At 44.2% G+C, this 20,459-nt stretch overlaps 1 protein-coding gene across 2 annotated transcripts in view; it reads left to right on the forward strand.

The window, feature by feature from the left end:
* ZNF644 (zinc finger protein 644) overlaps positions 1-20,459 on the forward strand; it is a 117,344-nt gene that overhangs the window by 40,095 nt on the left and 56,790 nt on the right. For both annotated transcript variants that reach the window (XM_040360058.1, XM_040360059.1), the window contains exon 2: positions 18,115-18,164. The gene's annotated coding sequence lies outside the window, so the exon portion shown is untranslated. The remainder of the gene's footprint in view (positions 1-18,114; positions 18,165-20,459) is intronic.

The raw sequence follows: 20,459 nt of genomic DNA on the forward strand, positions 1-20,459 counted from the left end.
TTAAAGCGGTTGTATAGTCAATTTTATAACTTTTACCTACAGGTAAGCCTATAATAAGGCTTACCTGTAGGTAAAAAATATCTCCTAAACCTGTACGTTTTAGGAGATATTCCCCTTGCAATGAGCCTCTGACTTCAGCGGCGCATTCGCACAGATATTAAAAAAGGAGGGGAACTAATGCGCATAACATGCGCACAGGGGATTCTCGGCTGAAAGACCGGCAGACACCGGACCTTGCTGGAAAGAAGTCTCCCGTGCGCATGCGCGGGAGTGATGACGTTGCGGCTCCAGCCACTCACAGCGCTCGAGCCGCGATACCCGGAAGACACGCCGAGGCAACATGTCGGCTCCCTTGGCGTAGACCAGGTGAGATACCGACGCCTTGTTCTAAGGTAAGTATTTCATAATGAGCTAGTATGCAGTGCATAATAGCTCATTATGGCCTTTTGCCTTACAGCTGTATAAAAATAAAGTGTCAGCGAGTATACAATCGCTTAAATTTTTCTTCCGGCGCTGTGAATGTTTGGGTGTGGTCAATAAAGACATGAGAAATTGGAATAAAGTCTTTGTGACTTACATGAGAATCGGATCACATTTTATGACAAATTACCACATAAAACTTGTTAATTCCAAAGGGGTTCTCACACATACACACACACACACTCACTCACACTGTCCAGGTGTAGAGATGGGCCAAAAGCAGCAAAAGTTTGGACCCGAATATGGAACCCTATTGAAGTCTATGAGATCGGAATGTGAAAAATTAAAAGTGCCTATTTTGAAGTCTTACGGTTAATCAGGTTTTTGTAAATTTTTTATTATATATTTTCATGTGACAATACTGAAGAAATTACACTTTCCTACAATGTAAAGTAGTGAGTATACAGCTTGTATAACAGTGTAAATTTGCTGTCCCCTCAAAATAACTCAACATACATCCATTAATGTCTTAACCTCTGGAAACAAAAAAGGGATTTTTAAATACAGCTTACCTGTAAAATCCTTTTCTTGGAGTACATCACGGGACACAGAGCGGCATATTCATTACTATGTGGGTTATATGGAGTACCTTCAGGTGATGGACACTGGCAATCTCAAACAGGAAGTCCCCTCCCTATATAACCCCCTCCCATAGGAGGAGTACCTCAGTTTTGTAGCAAGCAGTATGCCTCCCAAAATGGTCCCCATAAGAGGGGTGGGAGCTCTGTGTCCCGTGATGTACTCCAAGAAAAGGATTTTACAGGTAAGCTGTATTTAAAAATCCCTTTTTCTTTATCGTACATCACGGGACACAGAGCGGCATATTCATTACTATGTGGGATGTCCCAAAGCAATGCTTTAATGAGGGGAGGGAGACATCTTCCCAAGACAACAGGATTTAATCTAGAGATATACTCAAATAATAATAATAAATCCAACTTAGTCGAGAAAAATTAAACTTAAATTTTAACTCAAGGGTGCCCCCGATTCTGAGGGTCTTAAATCGCAGCCTGCAGCACCGCCTGCTCAAAGGCTGTATCAGCATTCCTTCTAACGTCCACCTGGTAAAATTTAGTAAACGTGTGGACTGAAGACCAGGTTGCCGCCTTGCAAACTTGAGCCATAGAGATCTGATGGTGTGCTGCCCAGGAGGCGCCCATGGCCCTGGTAGAATGAGTCTCTACTGACAAAGGAGGAGTCAACCTATTCAAGCCGTAGGCCTGAGTGATTAACTGTTTAATCCACCTCGAGATGGTGGATTTTGCAGCTGCCTGCCCTCTCTTGGGCCCATCTGGCAAAATGAACAACACATCTGTTTTCCGGATCTTCTCTGTAGCTTTAAGATAGGCCTTCATGGCCCTGACAATATCCAAGGTATGCAGCAACCCTTCCTTTCTGGAAGCAGGTTTAGAAAAGAAGGATGGTAATACCAAATCCTGATTTAGATGAAAACTGGATATAACCTTTGGTAGGAAGGAAGGATGAGGGCGGAGAACGACCCTGTCCTTATGCAAAATAAGATATGGTTCCTTACAGGGTAAGGCTGCCAGTTCCGATACTCTTCTGGCGGAAACTATGGCGACCAAAAATACTGACTTCCTTGTCAGTAAAACCAAAGGAATTTAAGCCAACGGCTCAAAAGGTTGTTTCTGTACACTTGACAGAACACGATTTAAATCCCCCGGACAAAGCAGGGATTTAACTGGAGGATTAATACGCAAGACCCCCTGCATGAAGGTCTTAACCAGCGAGTGAGTCGCTCAAAAGGTTGTTTCTGTAAACTTGACAGAACACGATTTAAATCCCACGGACAAAGCAGGGATTTAACTGGAGGATTAATACGCAAGACCCCCTGCATGAGGGTCTTAACCAGCGAGTGGGTGGCCAGCGGCCGCTAAAAACCACACTAACAAAGCTGACATCTGTCCTTTGATTGTGTTTAATGTCAGGCCTTTATCCACTCCTAGCTGGAGAAAAACTTAAACACTCGATCAACGGTATACTTGCGGGAAAGCCATTTCTTGGACTCACACCAGCCTACGTAGGTTTTCCAGACCCTGTAATAAATCACCCTGGAGACCGGCTTTCTAGCCCTGATCAGGGTAGAGATTACCTGCCTAGACAGCCCTCTACCCCTGAGACTCAGGGATTCAGCCGCCAGGCCGTCAAATTTAGACGCCGTAATGCAGGGTGGAGGATCGGGCCTTGTGAGAGTAGGTCTGGCCGTAGAGGGAGCGTCCAAGGGTCTCCCACTGGCATCTTTAGGATTAGTGAGTACCATGCCCTCCTGGGCCATGCTGGAGCTACCAGGATGACTGGTTTGTGCTCCACCCTGATCCTGCGCAACAGGCGGGGTAGTAATTGTAGCGGGGGAAAGGCATACAGAAGTTTGAACTGATGCCAAGGGCACACCAACGCATCGGTTCCGCAGGCCATCGGGTCCCTTGTCCGGGATATGAACCTGTCTAGCTTCTTGTTAAACCTTGATGCCATGATATGCACGTCTGGCACACCCCACTTCTGGCAGATTGTCCGAAAGACCTGGGGATGTAGAGACCATTCCCCTGGCGACAGAGTTTGGCGACTTAGGAAGTCCGCCTGCAGGTTGTCCACTCCGGGAATGAATATTGCCGATATGCAGGGTACAAAAGCTTCTGCCCATAGAAAAATTAAGCTCACTTCTCTTTGAGCGGCGCGACTCCTGGTTCCCCCTTGGTGGTTTATATATGCCACAGCTGTGGCATTGTCTGATTGTATCCTCACCGGGGACCCCTGCAATTTGGCTGTCCAAGCCTCGAGGGCTAGCCGAGCAGCTCTGAGCTCCAGGATATTGATGGGCAGCTGCTTGTCCGCCTCTGCCCAAGTACCTTGGCGAGTGCTACCATCCAAGACCGCTCCCCAGCCTTTCAGGCTGGCATCTGTGGTCACTATCTTCCAGGCTATGGGGGTGAAAGATTTTCCCTTTAGCAAATTCTGAGGGTTTAACCACCAGCCCAGACTTTGCCGGACTCTTGATGACAAAGTTAAAGGAAACTCTAAGGCCTGGGCCTTCTTGTTCCAAGCTGTTAGAATGGCTGCCTGTAGGACGCGAGTATGGCTCTGTGCGTAAGGTACCGCCTCGAACGTGGCCACTAGCTTGCCTAGTAAACGCATACATAGGCGAACAGTTGGCTCTCTTTTGCTTAGAACCATCGAATCAATTCTTTGATAGCTTTGACCTTTACCAGGGGCAAAAATACCTTCTGCTGAGCCGTGTCTAACCTCATGCCGAGATATTCCAACTGTTTTGAGGGTTGAAATGCTGATTTTTCTCGGTTTAGGATCCAACCGAACCTCTCCAGGTACTGAACCGTGAGGGCTACTGCTCGCTCCAAGCAAGGAGCCGAGTGATCTATGATTAAGAGGTCGTCCAAGTATGCTAGGACCGTGACCCCTTGGATTCTTAGATTGGCCAGAATTGGAGCCAGGACCTTCGTGAATACCCGGGGGGCCGTAGCCAGCCCGAAAGGAAGCGCCACAAATTGGAAGTGACGCTGGGCCACCGTGAAGCGTAAAAATCTTTGATGTGGCTGAAAGATCGGTATATGAAGGTAAGCGTCCTTTATGTCTATAGACGCCAGAAAGTCGCCCTTCTGGAGCGCGGCGGCTGCTGACCGAACGGATTCCATCCGAAATGACTGGACCTTTAGGTAAACGTTTAGACTCTTTAGGTCCAAAATGGGTCTGACATCGCCGTTGGGTTTTGGTATGACAAACAGATTGGAGTAGAAACCTAGCCCTTTCTCTTGGGCTGGTACCTCTACTATCACGCCCTGGCGAAGCAGACGATCCAATGCCGCTAGCAGCAAGGCCTTTTTTGCTGGATCGTTCGGAACCCTTGACTCCTGGAAATGAGGCGGAGGAAACTTTTGAAACTCTAATCTGTAGCCTGTGGCCACAGATGACTGGACCCATTTGTCGGGGATGTTGGCTTCCCAAACCTCTGCAAAGAGACGAAGCCTTCCCCCCACTCGAGTGAGTGGGGGCGCCCCTTCATAAAGTGGACTTAGGGGCTGGCTTTGTTGGTTTGCGATACCATGGCTTCTTGCCCCCAGGGGCCTGTCCCTGCGACTTATTGTTAAAGTTGGATCGCGCAGGAGGCCGTCGATACTGCCTGGAAGTTGAGGTACTCGGCATAGGGGAAAGTTGCCTTTTAAAGGCGGGCCCCCGGAACTTCTTCTTTACTGGTAGAAGGGTACTTTTGCCACTTGAAATAGTCTGAATGTATTTATCCAGATCTTCTCCGAAGAGTCGCCCTCCATGGAAGGGGAACCCCGCCAGCAGTTTCTTGCATGGTGGTTCGGCCGCCCAGTTCTTTAACCATAAGAGCCTTCTCATATGCACCAAACATAGAGATAGACGAGACGCCTGTTGGATGTAGTCCTTTATAGCATCTACCGCAAAGCACAGAGCTCTGGGAATATCAGATAACTCTTCTGCCTGCTGGGCAGGAATGTCTTTAAGCATCTGTTTTGTCTGGTCCTTTAAAGCCTGACAGACCCCGATAGCAGCCACCGCTGGCTGTACCACTGCTCCTGCCGTAGCAAAGGAGGCTTTCAAAAGTGATTCCAAACGTTTATCCACCGGGTCTTTAAACATTTGTATGTTTTCCACCGGGCAAGTTAATGATTTATTCACACAGGAGATGGCTGCGTCCACGGTCCACGAGTGCCCATTTTTTGGCAAATTTCTCCTCCATAGGGTAGATAATAGAAAATCTTTTGGGCGGCAGAAAAACTCTGTCCGGCCGTACCCAATCCTGGAAGATTAACTCCTCTAACAGAGGATGGACCGGAAAAACTGCGTTGCTCAAGGGCGCTTTCAAGGATCCCAAAGAAGAAACCTCCGGAAGCCGAGGCTCTGGTAAGGGCATCTTAAAGGCCGAGCGGACCATGTCTGTCAAATACTGTATCCATAAACCCTCCGCTTGGGAGGCTGAAAATGGTTCCTATACAGTAGATTCCTCAATCTCTGAACCCTCTAGGTTCTGGTCCAATTGATCCTCCTGATCTTCTAACTCTTCCGGGGAAAGAACCTCATTATCCGAGGATACACACTTAGGCGAAGGGGATCTAGTCCGCTTCTTGCCTGGCATGGATCTGGTGATCATAGCTGCCAATCTTTCCTCTAGCCCTCCTAGGGAGACGGCTAGCATCTCCTCTGTGATAAACACAGGGTTGGGTGGATCTGGGCCAGCCTCAGCACCAGACCCCCCTACTGGCTCAACCAAGGCACCCACCCCTGGGTTGACAGGTGGGGAGAGTACCGGCATAGCTTGACTCGTATCCTAAGAATCCGAGGGGGAACCCTTTGGTTTTTTGACCCCTTTTGCCCCTTTTGATCCCGAGCCTTTGGGAGCCATGGTACAATACCGAGGTACCCCTGTATACAACAACTAACTGTTGTAATCAGGAGATAATATATGTGGTTTAGGGAACAGCAGTACTACTGATGACCAAAAACCTGGTGGGGAACCAGTCAGTGCCTTTCCCTTTTCTTTTTTTTTTTTTTTTTTTTAAAGCACACTGTCCCCCACAAAAAAAAACTGCTAGTATCCACCTGCTGCCATAAGGATTTTTAGGCTGAACAAAATCAAGCTAGTTCTGAATTCCAGAACTGCAATACTCGCTTGCGCCCCTGGGTGTCACTGTCCTCAGCCGCAGCGCTGCCGCTCTGTGTCCTCCTGTTCCAAGCTCAGAACTGAATGAGCTGTACATCACAGAGGAAGGGACGCCCCTTCCTCCTATGAACCTGACGTCCCCGCCCCCCCCCCTCCGAAACAGCGCGAAATTTTGTTATATTCTCGTGCGCGCGCGCCTGCTATTCACGGGGGGGCCATGCTGGAAGACACCAGGAGTCCTGCTATGCAGGGAGAGCGTTTTGAAGCATCCCTTTACCGGACACAGAGCGGCATAGATCTCCAGCTGCCTGAGCGCTGCGGCCTGAAACCCAGCCAGGTAAGAACTCTTGATAGGTTAAGACCTAAGTTCTGGGAAAGGTATAGGCTCACAGCCCCTCCTTTACCCACCTAGCGCGCAGCCAGATGGTTACAGCAAATAGACCAGGGAATCCAATATTTGGGGGGTAAAATATCCAGACCATCCTGTCTTTCCTAGACATAGTGGCCCCAACTGCCAATGCCAGAGCATACACAGGCTAACTTCCCCATAGATCCCTGGAGGGCCCGCTGTCGAACCAAGTCCCGCAGGCCCCCCCTCTTACCTGCTCCATGCCGCAGGACCTTGCACAGCAAGCGGTCCAACCTTCACCCATCTCCGTGGGTAGCGTACTAGACCTTCAGGCCCTGGGGTCCTGGAAGGAACCCACTGTCCTGGACCTATACAGCACCCTGGCAAACAGGTTACTTTAGGCACTTTAACAAAAAAGGCTCTAAGTCCTGGGCCCAGGGTCCAGTTCTCTAAAGAGAGAAGCGTTATAGGCAAAACCCCTCGCCTTGGGGGCCCGGGTACTGTCCACTTTGGCACTGAGGCACTTTGGACAGATCCGGTTAGCCTGCCTTGATCCCAAGGATGTGGAGGCAAAGCTATTCCATGACCAACACCTAAGACACTGGCGAAAAAACTGAGGTACTCCTCCTATGGGAGGGGGTTATATAGGGAGGGGACTTCCTGTTTGAGATTGCCAGTGTCCATCACCTGAAGGTACTCCATATAACCCACATAGTAATGAATATGCCGCTCTGTGTCCCGTGATGTACGATAAAGAAACTTAAAAGCCTTCTACTTCTGTGCGATACTGTATATGCAAGTTTTGGGCCATAAAATGGGTATGGGTGCCCAAGTGTACTGCCCTGAGGGACATGTGTCAATGCAAATTTGTTTTTAAAAAGGATTGTTTTTTTTTTCCTTGAATGATATGATAAAAGTAGGATTCTGTCCATGAATGGACTACAAACAGGTGTAAGACATAACAGTAGCCAACATCAATTAACTTATGAATAGCTATGTGTATGTGGAAAGCAGGTATTTGACATAAAGAGCCATATCTAAAGGTCTGGTAGGCTCATTCGTTTGAAGCACACCAAGCATAGCAATAGTGAACTAATACACAAACAACATTCCCAAGTATAACAAATTGTTGGCCACCTAATAAAGGAAGTTTGGTTTTACAGGGAAAGATAGGAGAGATAGAGGTGGAGGGGAAGAGAGGGGGCGAGAAGAGGAGGTAATGAGGGCGAGAGAAGTGGGGCCGAGGAAACCCCAGGTGTCTCTAGAATGTGCTAAGCGGAGCACATCAGAGAAATTTCCATTAAGGGAACTATCATGGAAGCCGAAGAGATTCATTGAATGTGTTTTTTATAGTGTTTTGTATTTGGCGACTCTGTAACAACCGCTTAAATTTTCGCATTGATCGTGGCTTGTGTAACCTTCTTTTTGACTGCAAGGACACAGAGGGTAGGGGGACTTCCAAGATTTAGCAATGATTTTTTGCCTGCTGTTGTAATCTGCAATAGAAGTTTAAATTGGCGTTGTGTTAAAGCGGAGTTCTACCCTAAAATGGAACTTCCGCTATAAGCACTCCTCACCCCTGACATGCCATAATTGGCATTGATCGGCAACAGTCATCTCTGTCATGTCCCAGTGAACCCCCCCCCCCTTACAGTTAGAACACACCTAGGGAAACACACTTGCCCCCTTGATCTCCCCCCCTAGTGTAACCACTTCCCTGTCGGTGTCATTTTTACATTGATCAATGCATTTTTATAGCACTGATCATTGTAATATCACTGGTCCCCAAAAAGTGTCCTCCACAATGTCGCAGATTGCCATTACTAGTAAAAAAAATATATCGTCCCTAAATCTATCCTATAGTTTGCAGATGTGATAACTTTTGCGCGAACCAATCGATATACGCCTATTGCGATTTTTTTTTTTTTTTTAACCAAAAATATGTAGAAGAATGAATATCGGCCTAAACTGATAAACGCATATTTTTTTTTATTTTTTTTTTATATATATATAATTTTTTTTGGTTATGTATTCTAGCAAAAAAAAATGTTTTCTCAAAATTGGCACAAAACATTAAAACTGCAGAGGTGATCAAATACCACCAAAGGAAAGCTCTGTGGGAGAAAACAATGACAATTTTGTTTGGGCACAGCGTCGCAATTGTCAGTTACACAGTGCCGTATTGCAAATAATGGCCTGGTCATGAAGGGGTCAAATCCTTCCTGGGCTGAAGTGGTTAAATATAGTGCCTGAGGGGTCCCCTTACCTTAGTCTGCCTGTAAAGTGGCACATTTGTACCATGTATACAACCTACTGCATCAAAACTGACATTCCTAAAGAAAAAAAATTATATTTAAATTGCAGGCAATACAAAAATCTGAGTGAAAATAGCATGTCCCCAGGGGGCTTCCAGATTCAGATAAGCCCCCAGCCCACAAACCCTCACTACCACCGCCCAAGGTTGTTGGCAAAGGCCCTTGTCCCCATCAACATACTGACAAGGTGACCCAATACTCTGCCCCAAAACACCCACCTCCCCCATGTTGAGGGCATGTGGCCTGGTATGTTCAGGCCGGGGGAGAGAGGGGAGCTTGCTCCTGCCGAAGACTCTCCCCCCCCCCCCCCTCCTTGATCTGTTAAGTGGGGGCCAGCTTCCCGGCCCCGCTCCTTAATAACATATTGACCCTGCGTGTATCGGAGAACTTTTAGAAAAAAGCTGCGCTGCATAAGTGATGAAGCCAAAAAAAGTACTCAATACCTATTAGGATACTAAATGCATCTTAAAGCAACCATAAGTGATTAAAGTTCAAAATCAACTTATATAAAGTGACATGTGCATGCAAAAATTATTTTAAAGTGCAATCCGCATGAATATAGTCCCAAGAAAAATTCAGAAATATCCAAATTCCGTGCAAACTTCAAATGCCAGAAAAAGAAAGTGCTGAAAGTGTCCTCAGGGAAATCGTGTCCAAGTAGCAGGAATAGATGAAAACCACCACCTCTTATCTATATCCTGCTTACCAGAGAGACTGGATCCCTAAAAAGAGATCAAATGCGCATATGGCTCCGCAGCCCAGATGGTAATCGGTCAATCCAACAAGCAGAAAGGTCTTCTGGTCTCAGGACACAATATTGCTCTCCTCTACCTCCACAATACAGCTCTCAACGAATCACCATGTAGTCATTAATTCCAAAGAAAAGAAGAAACGACATAGAGCAGTATTGCTAGCATAAAGTGTTTAATAAAAAAGTCAGTCTCACTTACATTCAGTAGAAAAATAGTGGGCGTTAGTATATATTAAGCCGGCCGGCTCTCTTGTACCGCTCGCTCCTTCCGGATGGCAGTGAGGTACACACTGTAATGGCGTCAGCACGCCGCTCCTCCCTACGCCGTTTCGTCCTATGGCAGACTTCCTCCAGGGGCACGAGCGGCGTGCTGACTCGCCACTACATATTCTCTCGTAACAGTTCAAGGACCGCCCTGTTCTGACGTCCTGTGACCTGGCTTGCGAATCCGCCATCTTTGAATGGGGATCGCTTGCCCTTAATGATTTGCAATGTCAGTATAGTTATAGAGTTTGCTTAGTTAGATGTTGATTGATCCGTGGCGCTTAAAATGTATTGGGGGATATAAAAATGTGGCGGCAATGTTTAAAACCAAAATACAAAAAGCCCACGATCAAAACCTCTCTCTAGCAAAAGATTATAGTTGTCACAGCGCATCCACACTATTATAGTATGCTTACACCAACATAACATGAGGCATGTATATGTGACAAAATTAATATATAAAATATATCAATATATAAAAAAAAGATTCTCTTTTAATAATTAAGTATTATGAATAAAAATTGACAATAAGTTGAAAGATGGTTATCCGCCACTAGATGGCAATATACTCATCATCAACATTGTCTGCACAGAGAATGGTGTATCCATTCTCAAAATAACATATCAGCTCATCCAAAATAAATTAGTGATGAGCATTCTTAATAGAAATGATATAACTTTAATTAAAATACGTTGAAATAAAAATTAAGGTAAAATTTAACTTTAAACATGATAATTAACTGTGCACCGAGGAAAATTCACACATAAATATATGTGAATAGGGCACCTCAAAATCTACCATGAAAAAATTAATATATACATCCACATGGATGCATTTAAGGCCAAATGGCCATATTAAATAACTAAAAAATAACTAAAAAATGTTAGCTGGACAAAAATTAATGAATGACCCCATGAATGAATTTGCAGTCCGGGTTTACCAAGATGTCAGATCAGGTTCACATAACAGTGGTTATTAGCCATTATCAATAAACGCGTTGACATCAGTGTCAACGTTTAGCCCATATGGGACATATGTTCTGACCCGATAAATCCAGGCCATTTCGAGTCTCGACAGTTCCCTCACTAGAGAGCTACCCCTCCAGTGGGGGTCAAACTTATCTATACCCAGGAAGAGAGTGCCTTCCGGATTTCGATTATGATGCTGATCGTAGTGTTGTGACACTGAATGGTTGGGGAAACCTGACTTGATGTTTGTAATATGCTCCCCCAACCTCACCTGCATAGAGCGTTTGGTTCTTCCTATGTACTGTTGCCCACATGGACATTCCAGAAGGTAGACTATGCCCGTTGAGCTACAAGTAATAAACGGCTCTATTTTGTGTTCGATGGACGTACTAGTTGAGACAAAATTTAACGTTTTTTTAGATTTGCTTCTATTCAAAGTGCAAACTTGGCATCTCCTACATTGGTGGTAACCTGTGATACCCCTCTGAAAGAATGATACTTTTTTATTGGGAGGGTCCACCACATTAGGAGCTACTTTGTCCCTCAGAGACGGTACTCCTCTAAAGACTACCCGAGGGTTAGCAGGTAAAAAAGTTTTTAGAATCCTGTCGCTACCCAATAGATGCCAGTGTCTTTTTAATATTTTTTTAATCATATAATGCTGGGTGGAAAAGGTGGTGATGAAAGGCACTGTAGGCCCCACCTGGCTAATCTTAGGAATAGTTTCCAACAGCTTAGATCAGTGATGGCGAACCTTGGCTCCCCAGATGTTTTGGAACTACATTTCCCATGATGCTCATGCACTCTGCAGTGTAGCTGAGCATCATGGGAAATGTAGTTCCAAAACATCTGGAGTGCCAAGGTTCGCCATCACTGGCTTAGATCTATCAGTGCCGGCCACCTCCCTAACTGTCTTCTCCAACATTTCTATGTCATAACCTTTTTCAGACAACCTATCCTTGAGGATATTAGCCTGAATATTAAAGTCCTCAAGGGTTGTACAGTTCCTTCTCATTCTAACGATTTGACTTCTGGGAACTGATTTCAACCAATTAGCATGATGGCAGCTCCCTATGGGTATGAATGAGTTTCTGTCTGTCTTTTTAAAATACGTTTTTGTCTTAAGCTGACCCTCCTCGTTTCTTATTGTGAGGTCTAAGAAGTTGATCTCTTCTTGACTTGCTTCATATGTGAAACGTATTCCTCTATTGTTGATATTCAGAGCAGAAATAAATTCCTCCAGTTGGGGTCTGGTGCCTGTCCATAGGAGGAGGACGTCGTCTATGTATCTAGCCCATAGCTTGATGTGGGGGTTCAGGCTACTATAGACGACGTCCTCCTCCCATTTGGCCATGAATAAATTGGCCAGACTCGGCGCATATTTCGCGCCCATCGCGACACCACGTATTTGCCTATAGTAATTGTGGTTGAACCAAAAATAGTTGTGGTTCGCTGCATACTCAAGGAGCTCGATGAGATAAATTCTGTGGTTCAAAGAAAGATCAGAGAGGGTATCCAAATAATATTTAACGGCAGAAATACCCATATCATGTGGGATTATGGTGTATAATGAATTTACATCGGCCGTCACTAACCAGGTATTCTCATCCGTTTGTATTTGTGATATTATATTGATTACCTGTTTGGTATCCCTCAAGTATGAGGGCATTTTGCGAACAAGGGGTTGCAGAAAAAAGTCTATATACTTGCCCACCCTGGACGTCACCGAGTCAATACCACTGACTATTGGGCGTCCAGGGGGGCAAGTGAGACTCTTATGAATCTTTGGGAGGCAATATAAAATGGGGACCCTTGGGGCCCTAGGGATCAAAAAGGACTGTTCCTTTTCATTGAGAATCCCTTGTTCGGAGCCTTGTTTTATCAATAGCTCTAATAAATTTTTATATTGTATAACCGGGTTGCCCAATAAAGGTATATAGGTCTCTTGATCCTCCAGTAATTTGTTAGTTTCTTGGATATACATGTCTCGATCCATTAAAACAATCCCCCCCCCCCTTGTCCGCTGGACGGATAACTATGTCCTTGTTGGAACACAAAGAGTCCAATCCTTCCATTAGTCTTTGGTCCATCCTATCATTGGCAACTTTGATAGTTTCCAAGTCCCTTAGTACTACATCCCGAAATACCCTTAATGGTGGTGCCAATGTTCCAGGAGGGTTCCAGGTAGAGGCATTGGCAAGCCCTGAATGAGTATGGGCCTGCTGTGTCTCTACTCGGTCTGGAATAGATAGACCTGCAAAATATCGTTTGATATTTACACGTCTCACATACTGGTGTATATCCATGTATGTTTGAAATTTGTTTAATACATGGATATACACATGGATATACACCAGTATGTGAGACGTGTAAATATCAAACGATATTTTGCAGGTCTATCTATTCCAGACCGAGTAGAGACACAGCAGGCCCATACTCATTCAGGGCTTGCCAATGCCTCTACCTGGAACCCTCCTGGAACATTGGCACCACCATTAAGGGTATTTCGGGATGTAGTACTAAGGGACTTGGAAACTATCAAAGTTGCCAATGATAGGATGGACCAAAGACTAATGGAAGGATTGGACTCTTTGTGTTCCAACAAGGACATAGTTATCCGTCCAGCGGACAAGGGGGGGGGGATTGTTTTAATGGATCGAGACATGTATATCCAAGAAACTAACAAATTACTGGAGGATCAAGAGACCTATATACCTTTATTGGGCAACCCGGTTATACAATATAAAAATTTATTAGAGCTATTGATAAAACAAGGCTCCGAACAAGGGATTCTCAATGAAAAGGAACAGTCCTTTTTGATCCCTAGGGCCCCAAGGGTCCCCATTTTATATTGCCTCCCAAAGATTCATAAGAGTCTCACTTGCCCCCCTGGACGCCCAATAGTCAGTGGTATTGACTCGGTGACGTCCAGGGTGGGCAAGTATATAGACTTTTTTCTGCAACCCCTTGTTCGCAAAATGCCCTCATACTTGAGGGATACCAAACAGGTAATCAATATAATATCACAAATACAAACGGATGAGAATACCTGGTTAGTGACGGCCGATGTAAATTCATTATACACCATAATCCCACATGATATGGGTATTTCTGCCGTTAAATATTATTTGGATACCCTCTCTGATCTTTCTTTGAACCACAGAATTTATCTCATCGAGCTCCTTGAGTATGCAGCGAACCACAACTATTTTTGGTTCAACCACAATTACTATAGGCAAATACGTGGTGTCGCGATGGGCGCGAAATATGCGCCGAGTCTGGCCAATTTATTCATGGCCAAATGGGAGGAGGACGTCGTCTATAGTAGCCTGAACCCCCACATCAAGCTATGGGCTAGATACATAGACGACGTCCTCCTCCTATGGACAGGCACCAGACCCCAACTGGAGGAATTTATTTCTGCTCTGAATATCAACAATAGAGGAATACGTTTCACATATGAAGCAAGTCAAGAAGAGATCAACTTCTTAGACCTCACAATAAGAAACGAGGAGGGTCAGCTTAAGACAAAAACGTATTTTAAAAAGACAGACAAACTCATTCATACCCATAGGGAGCTGCCATCATGCTAATTGGTTGAAATCAGTTCCCAGAAGTCAAATCGTTAGAATGAGAAGGAACTGTACAACCCTTGAGGACTTTAATATTCAGGCTAATATCCTCAAGGATAGGTTGTCTGAAAAAGGTTATGACATAGAAATGTTGGAGAAGACAGTTAGGGAGGTGGCCGGCACTGATAGATCTAAGCTGTTGGAAACTATTCCTAAGATTAGCCAGGTGGGGCCTACAGTGCCTTTCATCACCACCTTTTCCACCCAGCATTATATGATTAAAAAAATATTAAAAAGACACTGGCATCTATTGGGTAGCGACAGGATTCTAAAAACTTTTTTACCTGCTAACCCTCGGGTAGTCTTTAGAGGAGTACCGTCTCTGAGGGACAAAGTAGCTCCTAATGTGGTGGACCCTCCCAATAAAAAAGTATCATTCTTTCAGAGGGGTATCACAGGTTACCACCAATGTAGGAGATGCCAAGTTTGCACTTTGAATAGAAGCAAATCTAAAAAAACGTTAAATTTTGTCTCAACTAGTACGTCCATCGAACACAAAATAGAGCCGTTTATTACTTGTAGCTCAACGGGCATAGTCTACCTTCTGGAATGTCCATGTGGGCAACAGTACATAGGAAGAACCAAACGCTCTATGCAGGTGAGGTTGGGGGAGCATATTACAAACATCAAGTCAGGTTTCCCCAACCATTCAGTGTCACAACACTACGATCAGCATCATAATCGAAATCCGGAAGGCACTCTCTTCCTGGGTATAGATAAGTTTGACCCCCACTGGAGGGGTAGCTCTCTAGTGAGGGAACTGTCGAGACTCGAAATGGCCTGGATTTATCGGGTCAGAACATATGTCCCATATGGGCTAAACGTTGACACTGATGTCAACGCGTTTATTGATAATGGCTAATAACCACTGTTATGTGAACCTGATCTGACATCTTGGTAAACCCGGACTGCAAATTCATTCATGGGGTCATTCATTAATTTTTGTCCAGCTAACATTTTTTAGTTATTTTTTAGTTATTTAATATGGCCATTTGGCCTTAAATGCATCCATGTGGATGTATATATTAATTTTTTCATGGTAGATTTTGAGGTGCCCTATTCACATATATTTATGTGTGAATTTTCCTCGGTGCACAGTTAATTATCATGTTTAAAGTTAAATTTTACCTTAATTTTTATTTCAACGTATTTTAATTAAAGTTATATCATTTCTATTAAGAATGCTCATCACTAATTTATTTTGGATGAGCTGATATGTTATTTTGAGAATGGATACACCATTCTCTGTGCAGACAATGTTGATGATGAGTATATTGCCATCTAGTGGCGGATAACCATCTTTCAACTTATTGTCAATTTTTATTCATAATACTTAATTATTAAAAGAGAATCTTTTTTTTATATATTGATATATTTTATATATTAATTTTGTCACATATACATGCCTCATGTTATGTTGGTGTAAGCATACTATAATAGTGTGGATGCGCTGTGACAACTATAATCTTTTGCTAGAGAGAGGTTTTGATCGTGGGCTTTTTGTATTTTGGTTTTAAACATTGCCGCCACATTTTTATATCCCCCAATACATTTTAAGCGCCACGGATCAATCAACATCTAACTAAGCAAACTCTATAACTATACTGACATTGCAAATCATTAAGGGCAAGCGATCCCCATTCAAAGATGGCGGATTCGCAAGCCAGGTCACAGGACGTCAGAACAGGGCGGTCCTTGAACTGTTACGAGAGAATATGTAGTGGCGAGTCAGCACGCCGCTCGTGCCCCTGGAGGAAGTCTGCCATAGGACGAAACGGCGTAGGGAGGAGCGGCGTGCTGACGCCATTACAGTGTGTACCTCACTGCCATCCGGAAGGAGCGAGCGGTACAAGAGAGCCGGCCGGCTTAATATATACTAACGCCCACTATTTTTCTACTGAATGTAAGTGAGACTGACTTTTTTATTAAACACTTTATGCTAGCAATACTGCTCTATGTCGTTTCTTCTTTTCTTTGGAATTAATGACTACATGGTGATTCGTTGAGAGCTGTATTGTGGAGGTAGAGGAGAGCAATATTGTGTCCTGAGACCAGAAGACCTTTCTGCTTGTTGGATTGACCGATTACCATCTGGGCTGCGGAGCCATATGCGCATTTGATCTCTTTTTAGGGATCCAGTCTCTCTGGTAAGCAGGATATAGATAAGAGGTGGTGGTTTTCATCTATTCCTGCTACTTGGACACGATTTCCCTGAGGACACTTTCAGCACTTTCTTTTTCTGGCATTTGAAGTTTGCACGGAATTTGGATATTTCTGAATTTTTCTTGGGACTATATTCATGCGGATTGCACTTTAAAATAATTTTTGCATGCACATGTCACTTTATATAAGTTGATTTTGAACTTTAATCACTTATGGTTGCTTTAAGATGCATTTAGTATCCTAATAGGTATTGAGTACTTTTTTTGGCTTCATCACTTATGCAGCGCAGCTTTTTTCTATATATTGCCTTTAATGTACGTCTAACATTTTGGCTGCAGCAGCAATTAATTGTTATTTATTTCATTATTTTTGTGTTATAATTTAGATTCATTTTATTTCACATATTTAGACCAGCGCAGTATTAATCCATTACATCGGAGAACTTTTGCCCGACCCGTTTGCCCAACACTATCCAGGTGCTACCAGAAACTCAAAACAAAAACATTGAGAATAGGTGCCCCAACATCAACTTAACGCCGTCCATATCATAGGTGGAGTCATGACGGTGGGCCTTATGCTATGCTGCCACATATGCATATGACCAGCATCATGGTTTTGTGCTTACAGCTCATAAAATAGACAGTGCTGGGGCATTCACCGATCAGTCACACAGTGAGGATCTGGAGCTGGGAGGACAGACTCTTGATCACGTGCTAACTAAGGCAGACAATCGGCAGTCACATGATTGAGAAACCAATGGAACACCTTTGGCAGTTTAAAGTGGAGGTTCACCCTAAAAACAAATTTTTACCATTAGAGCCAGCATAGTAAGGGCATATACTTTCGGCAGTTTTTTTTTTTTCTCCGTACTTACCTTTTATATTCTGATTTGGTCCAGGGCTTCCGCGTTCTGATGACTCCGGGACTGGGCATTCCTATCTCTGTCTCAGGGTTCCGATGACTGCGGGACTGGGCGTTCCTATCCTTCGGTTCGATGATTGCCGGCTTGTGAAACAGGTGACCTGTCGCACAACGCGCGTCACCAGATTTCCGGAAATAGCCGAGCTGCAAGTCTTCACTATACGGCGCCTGTGCCCGCCGAGCTGACTGCGCAGGCGCCGTATAGTGCCGACTTGCAGCTCGGCTATTTCCCGACACCTGGTGACGCGCGTTGTGCAACAGGTCACCTGTTTCACAAGCTGTCAATCATCGAACAGAAGGATAGGAACGCACAGTCCCGCAGTCATCGGAACCCGGAAGCCCTGGACAAAAACAGAATTTAAAGGTATGTACGGAGAAAAAAAAAAAAAACGCCAAAAGTAAATGCCCTTACTATGCTGGCTCTGCTAGATGTAATATTAAAACATTTTTTTTTTGGGTGAACCCCCGCTTTAAGGTCTTAAAGTGCCCATTCCTGCCAATGGAAAGGATAGATGATACACAGTGCTGCATGCCTAAATCTCTTGAATGTGTTTAAAAAAAATAGTTTGCCAAAGTTAACTAATTTTTGTTCTTGTTTTGACTTCTTTCAGGTTCTGTAAAGTTTTATCCTGATTTTCCTTGACTTTAAGAAAACAAACTGGTAAGTAAAGCATCTTAAGCCAACCTAGTTTCTGTTATGTAAAAAAAAAGCACAAATTCCACATTGTTGTCTATTCTATGCTGCTGCTGCTGCAGTGTGACAAAAAAAATGCCTCATTGATCATGATGCTGCACATCAGATTACCAAAGCAGACACTTTGACTTGAGATTCAGAGTGTATTTATATCTTTTGGAATATCCATCATGTTTTTTTGTGGGTATTTCTACCACTGTGCATGAGAACAAAACGCGTTGGAGCATTACTACATGGAAACCGGGAAGTGACGCGATCAGGGATCCAGGTAAAATGCGTGACAGCTCGGCCCACAAGCTGGTGGCTGTGTATCTGATGACAATATGTAGTTTTATGCACTTTGGCAGTTGGGATAAACAATATTTTATATGTTTTAATAGATTTAACTGGGTCTGAATATATTATTGGTAGTTTACAGTATTAGACTATCGCAGCTCTTTTTTCTTTCTGGTGCTGACTGCTTGAGAGACCCCCTTTAAAGGTGTAGCCATGATGCAAGTATGAGACTGATGAAAAATGTTGGGCGCAAAATCCTTTATACTGATCATATAATATAGAAGGCATAGATATTTAAATGAGTGTGATTGAGTACAGGGAAGTGGGTGACCACGGCTAACATTGTGAATTGTATGAAGAATTTTGTCACTAAGTGGTCAGCACTTTCACTTCGCAAGACTAGAGCTGTCAGCTCAAATACCAACCATTACACTACCTGCCTGGAGTTTGCATGTTCTCCCTGTGCATTCATGGGTTTCCTTCGGGTACTCCAGGTTTCCTCCCACACTCCAAAGACATGTCGGTAGGTTTCTTAGCGCTAGTAGGTTTATGTATTATTGTGAGTTAGGGACCTTTTAGATTGTAAGGTCTTTGAGGACAGAAACTAATGTGAATGTATAAAAATTATGTAAAGCCCTGTGTAAATTGACAGCACTATACAATTACCTTTTCATAAATAGCCGGTTGTGTGGATAATGAACAATTAACACCTGTTTAACACTGGAAACACTTTTTCACTTGTGTTGTAGACCAAGTTTTTATGCGGACACTTTTTTTGTGTATGTTGTGCTGAATTTTCTGTTTTGTTGTTATCATTATTAACTTTTTTGGGGGCAGGAGTCAAATCGCAGCGCTATCTCAGGTGTGTCATTTTTGGTTACGAATGTGTTTATTGAGTTTATTATTTGTTAACCACTTCCCGTCCGGCCCTATAGAAGATTGACGGCCAGGAAGTGGTTCTATTATCCTGACTGGGCGTCATATGATGTTCAGCAGGATAACATGGCGGCGCACACCCGCCGGGGCGTGCGGCATGTCAGTTTAACACGATGCATCTCCGATTGGGGTATGGAGCCTCTGACAGAGGCTTCTTACCACATGATCAGCTATGACCAATCACAGCTGATCATTGCGTGAACCAGAAAGTGGCGGTAAACAGAATTCCTCAGTTTGTGCTAAATGGAGAGCCGGTTGGTGGCGCTCCCTGTCAGAGGGGAAGGGGGATCTGTGCTTATTATCAGCACAGCCCCATCAGATGTGCCACCACAGCTGCCAAAAAGATGCCCATCAGCTGCCAGTCGGTGCCCCATCAGAAACTGCTGTAGGTGCCCATCACAGTTCCAATCGGTGCCCTACATTAACACCTGTCAGTACCTCATCAGTGCTGCTCATCACAGCCGCCTGTCAGTGCCCATCATTGCCACCTTATCAGTGCCGTCTCATCTGTGCCCTTCAGTGAAGAATAAAACAAAATGTTATAACCAAAACAAAGAAAAACTTTTCCTTGTTTGGGGAAAAAATAAAAACCGCAGAGGTGATCAAATACCACCAAAAGAAAGCTCTATTTGTGGCAAGAAAATAATTAATTGTTTGGGTACAGTATTGCATGACCGTGCAATTATCAATCAAAGTGTGACAGCGCTGAAAGATGAAAATTGTCCTGGGCAGGAATGGATCGAAAGTGCCCAGTATTGAAGTGGTTAAAGTGTGGTTCTAAAACCTTAAGGTGTTTTTTTTTTTTTTTTTTTTACCTTACTGCATTCTATGCATTACGATAAAAAAAAACCTTCAGAGCTGCAGGATCCCCCCTTATACTTGGCTGATCCCGTTCCAGCTATGTGTACAAGAGCAGCAGCTTTCACTGCTGCCCTCCCCCACCCAATGGGCAGATTGATAGCAGCGGGAGTCATTTGCATAATCAAATTATGTGACGAGGGGGTGGGGCCAAGCTTCTCGAACTATGTTAATGGACGCAGACAGAGCGGC

The sequence above is a fragment of the Rana temporaria genome, chromosome 7 (assembly GCF_905171775.1).
Source record: "Rana temporaria chromosome 7, aRanTem1.1, whole genome shotgun sequence".
Classification (NCBI taxonomy): Eukaryota; Metazoa; Chordata; class Amphibia; order Anura; family Ranidae; genus Rana; species Rana temporaria.